This window comes from Melanerpes formicivorus, unplaced genomic scaffold (genome assembly GCF_026170545.1).
Source record: "Melanerpes formicivorus ecotype bairdi unplaced genomic scaffold, bMelFor1.0.p_v2 SCAF_204, whole genome shotgun sequence".
NCBI classification, from domain to species: Eukaryota; Metazoa; Chordata; class Aves; order Piciformes; family Picidae; genus Melanerpes; species Melanerpes formicivorus.
The window spans coordinates 146174-156887 of record NW_027142556.1 but is presented as its reverse complement, the minus strand read 5'-3'; the positions used below and the strand labels follow the sequence as shown (position 1 = coordinate 156887).

The 10714-nt window shown below is 52.0% G+C and overlaps 1 pseudogene; it reads left to right on the top strand.

Annotated features, from left to right (window-relative positions):
- The first annotated feature begins 5891 nt into the window (after nt 1-5891).
- Nucleotides 5892-8953, top strand: LOC137457855 (nuclear pore complex protein Nup160 pseudogene; annotated as a pseudogene).
- The last annotated feature ends 1761 nt before the right edge of the window (nt 8954-10714 follow it).

Below are 10714 nucleotides of genomic sequence, written 5' to 3'. Positions count from 1 at the left end.
AGGCTGGGGTCAGAGTGGCTGGAGAGCAGCCAGGCAGAGAGGGACCTGGGGGTGCTGGTTGATGGTAGGATGAACATGAGCCTGCAGTGTGCCCAGGCAGCCAAGAGGGCCAATGGCATCCTGGCCTGCATTAAGAACAGTGTGGCCAGCAGGAGCAGGGAGGTCATTCTGCCCCTGTACACTGCACTGGTTAGGCCACACCTCGAGTACTGTGTCCAGTTCTGGGCCCCTCAGTTTAGGAAGGATGTTGACTTGCTGGAGCGAGTCCAGAGAAGGGCAACGAAGTTAGTGAGGGGCTTGGAACACAAGCCCTATGAGGAGAGGCTGAGGGAGCTGGGGCTGCTTAGCCTGGAGAGGAGGAGACTCAGGGGTGACCTTATTGCTCTCTACAACTACCTGAAGGGAGGTTGTAAACAGGCAGAGGTTGGTCTCTTCTCCCAGGCAGCCAGCACCAGAACAAGAGAACACAGTCTCAGGCTGCGCCAGGGGAAGTTCAGGCTGGAGGTCAGGAGGAAGTTTTACACGGAGAGAGTGATTGCCCTTTGGAATGGGCTGCCTGGGGAGGTGGTGGAGTCGCCGTCACTGGAGGTGTTCAGGAGGAGACTTGACGGGGTGCTTGGTTACATGGGTTAGTTGATTGGGTGGTGTTGGGTGATAGGTTGGACGCGATGATCTTGAAGGTCTCTTCCAACCTGGTTTATTCTATTCTATTCTATTCTATCCTGTCCCTCAGACACAGCTCACTGCTCTTCCTGGTGCAGTGGGATGTGAGGATGTGCGATGGCTGGAGCAGGTCTATGGTGTGACACTGCTGGTTGGGGCAAGGAGGCAATGAGGTCTTTGTCAATGAAGTTCAGCTACCTTCTGGTTGCAGAGACAATGGTCACAGCCATGGTGATGAAGAGGTCATCTCTGATGAGTACTTTCAGCTTCGTCATGGACCTCAGGTGTCCCCACCACAGCCTGTCCTATAGTGTCCCATATCTACACCTCTTCCTTTGAAGACACCCAGTGCTCTTTCTAGGTTCACCTCTGTATTTCACCACCCTCAGTGGTATCTCTCCATCCTTCCTCCCTGTCTCTTCCTTGAAAGAGAAACCCAAGGGCTGGGCCAGTCTCCCTCTGAGGGCCCTTGTGTACGACAGCACTGCCTTTGTGTGATGAAGAGGTTATTAATACATGAATACAAAATATCATAGAATCATAGAATCACAGAATCAATAAGGTTGGAAGAGACCTCAAAGATCATCAAGTCCAACCTATCACCAAAGACCTCATGACTACAAAACCATGGCACCAAGTGCCACATCCAATCCCGTCTTGAACACCTCCAGGGCTGGTGACTCCACCACCTCCCTGGGCAGCACATTCCAAGGGCTAACAGCTCTCTCTGGGAAGAACTTTCTCCTCACCTTGAGCCTAAAACTCCCCAGGCACAGCTTGAGACTATGTCCTCTTGTTCTGGTGCTGGTTGTCTCGGAGAAGAGACCAACCCCCACCTGGCTACAACTTCCCTTCAGGTAGTTGTAGAAAGCAATAAGGACTCCCCTGAGCCTCCTCTTCTCCAGGCTGAGCAACCCCAGCTCCCTCAGCCTCTCCTCACAGGGCTGTGCTCCAGACCACTCCCCAACCTCATTGCCCTTCTCTGGACACCTTCCAGCAAGTCAACCTCCTTCCTAAACTGAGGGGCCCAGAACTGGACACAGTACTTGAGGTGTGGCCTAACCAGTGCTGAGTACAGGGGCAGAATGACCTCCCTGCTGACAGGCTGACGGGCTTGAGTTTCCAGGTTCCTCGATCCAGCCCTTCTTGTGGCTGGAGAGCAGACAGACAGAAAGGGACCTGGGGTATTGGTTGCCAGCAGCTGAACATGAGCCAGCAGTGTGCCCAGGTGGCCAAGACAGCCAATGGCATCCTGGCCTGCATCATGAATAGTGTGGCCAGCGGGAGCAGGGAAGTCACTCTGCCCTGTGCTCAGCACTGCTGAGGCCACACCTTGAGTCCTGTGTCCCATTCCGGGCTCCTCTCTTTAGCAAAGATGTTGAGTTGCTGGAATGTGTCCAGAGAAGGGCAACAAAGCTGGGGAGAAGTCTGGAGCACAGCCCTGTGAGGAGAGGCTGAGGGAGCTGGGGTTGCTTAGCCTGGAGAAGAGGAGGCTCAGGGGAGACCTTATCATAGTATCATAGTATCAGTCAGTGTTGGAAGGGACCACAAGGATCATCTAGTTTTTTAATTGAATTGACCAGGTTGGAAAAGACCTTTGAGATCATCGAGTCCAACCTATCATCCAACACCATCCAATCAACTAAACCATGGCTCAAAGCACCCCATCCAGTCTCTTCCTAAACACCTCCAGTTATGGTGACTCCACCACCTCCCTGGGCAGCACATTCCAATGGGCTATCTCTCTTTCTATGAAGAATGTTGTCCTAACACCCAGTCTAAACCTCCCCTGGCACAGATTGAGACTGTGCCCTCTTGTTCTGGTGCTGGTTGCCTGGTTCTTATTTTGTCATGTTTCAAAGCCTGGCCTTCTTATCGCGGTGGTTGTAATGACATAATAAACAAACATGTAATTACATTTCAATTTCATCAATCATCTTGTAAGACTTTCCTATTCCATTAGCAGGTTAGTTGGATGTTCAGCTTTGTAATGGGTTGGGGCAAACCCCCTCCCCACCACGCGCCGAAATAACGACTCAGACACATGGATTACAAAAGTGATGGAAAGTTTAAATAGAAAGCAGTGAGTGCGTGCAGAGAACTAGAAACGCAGTGACAAGAAGAACCCCAACACAGACCCAGAGAGATCCCATCCCCACCTGAGGGTGCACCCAAAACTCCCAGGGCTCCTCCTTCCCCCCCCCCACTGCTAGGCTAGTCTCAGATGGCCAGATCTGAGACTGCCCATCCCCCCGTGGCCTTGGGCCTAGCCAGGCCCATGGCCGGGAGATCTCTCCCCCAGTTACCAGGTGGCGGAGAGGAAGGAAAGACGAAGTGCCAGACCCTGCCGTGAAACTTATAGTGGTGCAAGGGATCATGGTAGGAAATAACCTAATTTCCTGTGTCCACCCACTGGGCTGGACTTCTGGACACAGGAAACACCCCTGTAGCAGAGGGCACCCAGCCCAAACTACAACAAGCTTCCTGCAAGTGTGCCTGCATCTTCCACTTCAGTGTAGTGTGTGTGACTGATCCATTTCACACTCTGAATGTCTTGTCTATTTGAATGATGAGAAGGGAACATCTGCCCTCCGAAGCTGTGTGATGCTGAATATACTGAAGATCTCTTCTTAGCTGGCCACTACCATGGGCTATGGTCTTCATCATTAATAATAGAAAATAATACTTTGGATTAAGCATTAGTTCCAACCCCCCTGCCATGGGCAGGGACACCCCACACTAGATCAGCCTGGCCAGAGCCTCATCCAGCCTGCTCTTAAACACCTCCAAGAATGGGGCCCCAACCACCTCCCTGGACAACCCATTCCAGGGCTTCACCACTCTCACAGTGAAGAACTTCCTCCTCACATCCAGCCTGAATCTCCCCAACTCCAGCTTCATTCCATTCCCCCTAGTCCTATCACTACCTGAGATCCTGAGCAGTCCCTCCCCAGCCTTCTTGTAGCCCCCTTCAGATACTGGAAGGCCACAATGAGGTCACCTTGGAGCTTTCTCTTCTCCAGACTGGACAGCCACAACTCCTTCAGTCTGTCCTCATAGGAGAGGTGCTCCTGCCCTCAGATCATCCTTGTGGCCCTTCTCTGGACACGGTCCATCATGTCCATATCCCTCTTGTAATAGGGGCTCCAGAACTGGACACAGTACTCCAGGTGGGGTCCCACCAGAACTGAGTAGAGGGGGAGAATCATCTCCCTCGACCTGCTGGCCACAATTCTCTTGATGCAGCCCAGAATCTGATTGGCTTTGCGGGCTGCAAGTGCACATTGAGAGCTCATGTTGAGCTTCTCGTCCACCAGCACCTTCAAGTCCTCTGGGCTGCCTTCCAGCCAGTCACTGCCCAACCTGGATTTGTGCCTGGGATTGCCTCGACCCAGATGCAGGACCCTGCCCTTGGTCTTGTTGAACCTCATGAGGTTGGCTTGTGCCCACCTCTCCAGCTTGTCCAGGTCCCTCTGGATAGCCTCCCTTCCCTCCAGCCTGTCTGCTGCACCACACAGCTTGGTGTCAGCAGCAAACCTGCTGAGGGTGCACTCAATGCCACTGTCCATGTCACCCACAAAGATGTTGAACAAGCCTGGTCCCAGGACTGATCCCTGAGGGACTGCGCTTGTCACTGGCCTCCACTGGGACATGGACCCATGGACAGCCACTCTTTGGGTGCAGCCATCAAGCCAGTTCTTTATCCATCTAGTGGTCCACCCCTCAAACCCATGTGTCACCAGCCTGGAGACCAGGATGTGTTGCGGGACAGTGTCGAAGGCTTTGCTCAGGTCCAGGTAAATGACATCAGTTGCTCGCCCCTCAGCTACTAATTTTGTCACCTGCTCATAGAAGGCCACCAGGTTGGTCAGGGAGGATTTGCCCTTGGTGAAGCCATGCTGACTGTTCCAAATCACCTCTTCACTATTCTTCTGAGCGAGTAGTGACTCCAGGAGGATCTGCTCCATGATCTTTCCAGACACAGAGATGAGACTGACTGGCCTGTAGTTCCCTGGTTCCTCCTTCTTACCCTTTTTGAAAATGGGGGTAATGTTTCCCCTTTTCCAGTCTGTGGGGACTGCCCCAGACTGCCATGACTTTTGGAATAGAATAGAGAGGGGTTTAGCAACCTCCTCTGCCAGTTCTCTCAGTACCTGTGGGTGTATCCCACCAGGTCCCATGGACTTGAACACTTTCAGGTTCTTAAGGTGATCACCAACCTGATCTTCACTTACCATGGGCAGTTCTTCCTCCCTGTCCCTGGCATTGTCTTCCATAACATCAGGAGTGTGGCTGGAGGCCCTTGCAGTGAAGACAGAGGTAAGAAGTTATTGAGTACCTCAGCCTTTTCCTCATCACTTGTGACCATTTCACCAGTTTCCTTTCTGAGGGGGCCCACACCTTCCCTAGGCTTCTTCTTCCCATTAATACACCTGTAGACCTCTCCAGCCTGTCAAGGTCTCTCTGGATGTCCTCGCTTCCCTCCAGCGTCTCTGCTGCACCACACAGCTTGGTGTCAGCAGCAAACCTGCTGAGGGTGCACTCAATGCCACTGTCCATGGCACCCACAAAGATATTGAACAAGATAGGTCCCAGGACTGATCCCTGAGGGACTCTGCTTGCCACTGGCCTCCACTGTGACATGGACCCATGGACAGCCACTCTTTGGGTGCAGCCATCAAGCCAGTTCCTTATCCATCTAGTGGTCCACCCATCAAACCCATATGTCACCAGCCTGGAGACCAGGATGTGTTGCGGGACAGTGTTGAAGGCTTTGCTCAGGTCCGGGTAAATGACATCAGTTGCTCTGCTGTCTACAACTACCTGAAGGGTGGTTGTAGCCAGGAGGGGGTTGGTCTCTTCTCCCAGGCAACCAGCACCAGATCAAGAGGACACAGTCTCAAGCTGTGCCTGGGGAAGTTTATGCTGGAGGAGAGGAGATAGTTCTTCCCAGAAAGAGTAATTGACCATTGGAATATGCTGCCCAGAGAGGTGGTGGAGTCACCATGCCTGGAGGTGTTCAAGAGGGGATTGGATGTGGCACTTGAAGCCATGGTTTAGTTAGTCATGAGGTGTTGGGTGATAGGTTGGACTTGATGATCGCACCCTACAGTAATTAGATCACACAATCCCAGCATGGTGGAGGTTGCAAGGGACCTCTGGGGATCATCTATAGCCCAAGCACTCCTGCTAAAGTAGGGCACCACAGCAGCTTTCCCAGGATCACAATGTCCAGGTGGGTTTGGAATCTCTCCAGAGAAGGAGACTCCACAGCCTCTCCAGACAGCCTGCTCTAGCACCCTCACACCAAAGCTTTTCTTCATGGTTATGTGAAAATTCTTGGGTTCCCATTGCCCCTTCTCCTGTCACTGGGCACCACTGACAAGAGTCTGGCTCCATCCTCTTGCTCCACACCCTTTAGCTCTTGCTGAGCATTGACCAGATCCCCTCTGGGGCTGTTCGTCTCCAGACTCAGCAGCCCCAGGGCGCTCAGCCTTTCCTCCTCGGAGATGCTCCAGGCCCCTCAGCATCTTTGTAACCTCTGCTGGACTCTGTCCAGTAGTTCCCTGTCTCTCCTGTACTGGCAAGCCCAGAACTGGATCCAGTGCTCTAGATGTTGCCTCACTAGGGCAGAGGGAAATGAGAACTTGACCTGCTGCCCACACTGTTCTTAATGCACCCTGGAAGACCATTGGTCTTCTGGTCCACAAGGCCACTGTGCTGGCTCATGGTGAACTTGTCCACCAGTACTCCCAGGTCCTTCTTGTAGCCAGGACCACTCCCTCACAGCTTCATATGAGTCCCTACTCACAATTCAGGCATCTGTTAGTGTGGGAAGAGGAAGTACATTTTGTCACCTACAGGTTTTTAGTGATGCTAGCAAGCAAAAGTCAATCCATGTCATGAGCTGGAAAGATCGGTTCTGCAACTCAGTTCTGCACACATCACTGACAACGCAGGAATTGACACATGGCAATGCCCCTCAAGCTGAAAACCAGCAGACCTGAGACTGATCACAGTAGTTGTCATGCTGAACTGAAACTGATGACATCGATCTGAGGCTGATCGCACATGAATGTTGCTATAAGGCATCTGAATTAGGACTGAGTATCGCTTAATTGCTGTGTGACTAGGAAACACGTTCACATGGGTTTATGTGCTAGCTCACCAGAATGTCATAGCGGAGTAATAATCTCAAATGGTTAAAGGGAAGGTTAAAATGGATTATAGCATAAAAGTCACTTTCATTTTTATGTTATAAAACCAAAAAAGGGGGAGTTCAGGTATGATGTCACAAGAAAGAATTGTTAAAGCATGTCAATTTTTAAGTTTTTTCATTTTGTATGTGCTGGGTTTAGTGTGGTTTAACAAAACTTATGGAGGATTTAAAAATTTTCATGGCCTTGCTCGGGAGGAATTTGAAAAGACAAACTTAATATCAGAATATATGGCCAAGAGTTGGAACAATTGGACTCAGTATCTTCTCAGGGCTGGCCCCTGACTCGGTCGCCTCAGTTGCATGGCTGAGCAGTGAGGGGGAAGCTCTCTTTGCTCTGCCCTCAACATCTGGAGGGATCTTTGTCCTTAAGCTGCCTCCTCATGATGCACCTGGAATGGTTTCGGTGGTGCAGCTGAAGCAGAGCTCGGTGATGCAGCGTCTCCTGACTGGCTGGATGCCAACTGCCATCAGAGGTGACTGTGGGCCCTCTGACCTGCCTGTCAGCCTCTCCGTGCACTGCCTGGAGCATGATGCCTTCCTCTTTGCCCTCTGCCAGGAGCATAAACATCAGATGTGGTCCTACAAGGATCAGATGTATCCGATGGTTGCAGACCTGCTGGAGTTCATGCCGGTCAGCAGGGACCTGGAGCTTGCAGCTGGGACTGGCCACCGCCTGCAACTGGCCTTCTGCCAGTGCCCAGGGCTTTACCTGGGTGTCTACATGCATGCGCCCAAGAGAGGACAGTTTTGTGTCTTCCAGCTGGTGAGCACCGAGAGCAGCTGCTACAGCCTGGACCACATTTCCTCCCTCTTCTCCTCCCAGGAGACTCTTGTTGACTTTGCCTTAACCTCGGCCAAGATCTGGGCACTGTGGCACAAGGAGAAGAACCAAACAGTTGTGAAATACATCAACTTCCAGCAAAATGTGGCAGGCTAGTGGAACCAGGTCTTTGTGCAGCCTCTGCCTGAGGAGGAGGTGACAGTTCAACATGATCAGGACCCCAGGGAGACCTACCTGGAGTATCTCTTCATGCCTGGGCGCTTCAGCAAGACAGCTATCCAGAAGGCTCTGCAGATCTTTTCTCAAGGAACAGAGAGGCACATGGATCTGACATGGGATGAGTTAAAAAAGGAGGTTACCTTGGCTGTGGAAAGTGAGTTCCCAGGCAGTGTGATAGAGTATGACTGCTCACCAGAGGAGTTCTGGCAGCTGCAGGTGGAGTTCTGGTCCAAGTTCTACATCTGCTGCCTTCAGTACCAGGAAGAAATCTCACAGCCTCTGGTCCTGCTCTTCAACCCTTACACCAGCATGGTTTGCCTGCTGAAGAAGGGCTCTGTGTCTTTCCTCAGGCCCTGTCCCTGGGTGGACCATCTTTATCTCCTCTCCAATGAGCACCTCCTGACTGAGGATGCTGCTGCTATCTTTGATGATTTGGAGATGCCTCATGATGTTGTCTGTCTTGTCCAGTGCCTTCACCTGGGGAATCAATTTCCATGGACATGGCCTTCAGCATGGAAATGGCCTTCAGCATGGAAATGGCCTGCTCCCACCTCCAGCCTCCAGAAAAGGCTGTAGAGCAGATCCTGGAGGACTTGATAGCTAATGACACAGAAAGTGTGATAGAGGAGATCCACAGCAAACTGCAGGAGATCAGGACCCCCATCCATGCCATTCAGGTGCTCATCCAAGACATGGGCTATGAGATGGACACCGACATGGAGAGAGTTCCTCACCTAAACCTGCAGCTGCACCTCAGCCAACTGTACAGCAGCAGCACAGCTGGCAGTGTGCTGTGCTGGGGAGTCTGTAAGATTGCTACCATCCACTTCCTCATCTGCCAAGACCTGCTGATTCTCCAGCAGCTCTTACTGAGGCTGGGAGATGTTATGGTATGGGGAGGGGGCCAACTCTTCCAGTCTCAGCAGGACCTGCTGCCCCACACCACTCCCCTCCTGCTCTCCTACTACCTGATCAGGTGGGCAAGCCAGTGCCTGGCCTTGGACGTCCCCATTGACATGCTGCAAGTCACCACAATGCCTCTTCTGGTTCTAAATGTGGCTTCCTCCTGAACCCACCTGAAATATCCTTCCCTGGCATGAAAGGCTGCTGTTTGCTGTGGGAATATCACTCCAGGAGTCAGGTTGTGCTGGGAAAGGTTCATTTTGGTGTTTTTTTTTCCTTCCATGTGTTAAGCTGACTCTGCCATGTGCTAATTCCACCCTGCCAGGCCTGGCTGTTCTCTGCTGTTGCCTTCTCCAGCTGTAGGAGTTGAACAATGAGCACAATTAAAGCAGGAGGTGTTTTGTTGTCCCTTCATATTTTTTTTTTCTCAGGTGACTGGAAACTGGCCAATGTGGTCCCCATCCACAAGAAGGGTTGGATGGAGGAACCTGGAAACTCCAGGCCAGCCAGCCTGACCTCAGTGCCAGGGAAAGTGATGGAGCAGATTATCCTGGCAGCAATCACTGCACACCTGAAGGATGGCCAAGGGCTCAGGTCCAGCCAACATGGATTTAGGAAGGGCAGGTCCTGCCTCTCCAACCTGATCTCCTTCTATGATCAGGTGACTGCCTGGTGGACGTGGGGCAGGCTGTGGATGTGGTCTACCTGGACTTCAGCAAGGCCTTTGACACCGTCCCCCACAGCAAACTGCTGTCTAAGCTGTCGGCTCATGGCTTGGACCACAACACTCTGTGCTGGGTTAGGAACTGGCTGGAGGGCTGAGCCCAGAGAGTGGTGGTGAATGGTGCCACATCCAGCTGGCAGCCAGGCACTAGTGGTGTGCCCCCCAGGGATCAGTGCTGGGCCCTGTCCTCTTTAACATCTTCATTGATGATCTGGATGAGGGCATTGAGTCAGTCATCAGCACATTTGCAGATGACACCAAGCTGGGAGCAGATGTTGGTAAGTTAGAGGATAGAAGGGCTCTGCAGAGGGACCTTGACCGACTGGACAGATGGGTGGAGTCCAACGGGATGGCATTTAACAAGTCCAAGTGCCGAGTGTTGCACTTTGGCCACAACAACCCCATGCAGAGCTACAGGCTGGGGTCAGAGTGGCTGGAGAGCTGCCAAACATAAAGGGACCTGGGGAGGCTGATTGACAGCCACCTAAACATGAGCCAGCAGTGTGCCCAGGTGGCCAAAAAGGCCAAGGGCATCCTGGCCCTCATCAAGAAAAGTATGGCCAGCAGGAGCAGGGAAGTCATTCTGCCCTGTGCTCAGCACTGATTAGGCCACACCTTGAGTCCTGTGTCCAGTTCTGGGCTCCTCACTTTAGGAAAGATCTTGAGTTGCTGGAATGTGTCCAGATAAGGGCAATGAGGCTGGGGAGGGGTCTGGAGCACAGCCCTGTGAAGAGAGGCTGAGGGAGCTGGGATTGTTTAGCATGGAGAAGAGGAGGCTCAGTGGAGACCTTATTGCTGTCTACAGCTACCTGAAGGGTGGTTGTAGCCAGGAGGGAGTTGGTCTCTTCTCTCAAGCAACCAACACCAGAACAAGAGGGCACAGTCTCACGCTGAACTACCAGGGGTAGTTCAGGCTCTAGGTGAGGAGAAAGTTCAAGAGGGGATTGGACTTGGTGGCACTTGGTGCCATGGTGTGGTCATGCGGTCTGTGGTGACAGGTTGGACTTGATGATCTTTGAGGTCTCTTCCAACCTTCGTGATTCTGTGATTCTGTGATTCCCATAGCTGAGTTAGTCTTTTAGGATCAATAAAATGGATTATTGTGTTATGTTTAATTTTATTTTGGGCAGAACCACGAATATTCCAGATGTCCAGATGATGTGTTTATAACTTAATATCTGCTTCCTGTGTACCATGTGTTCAG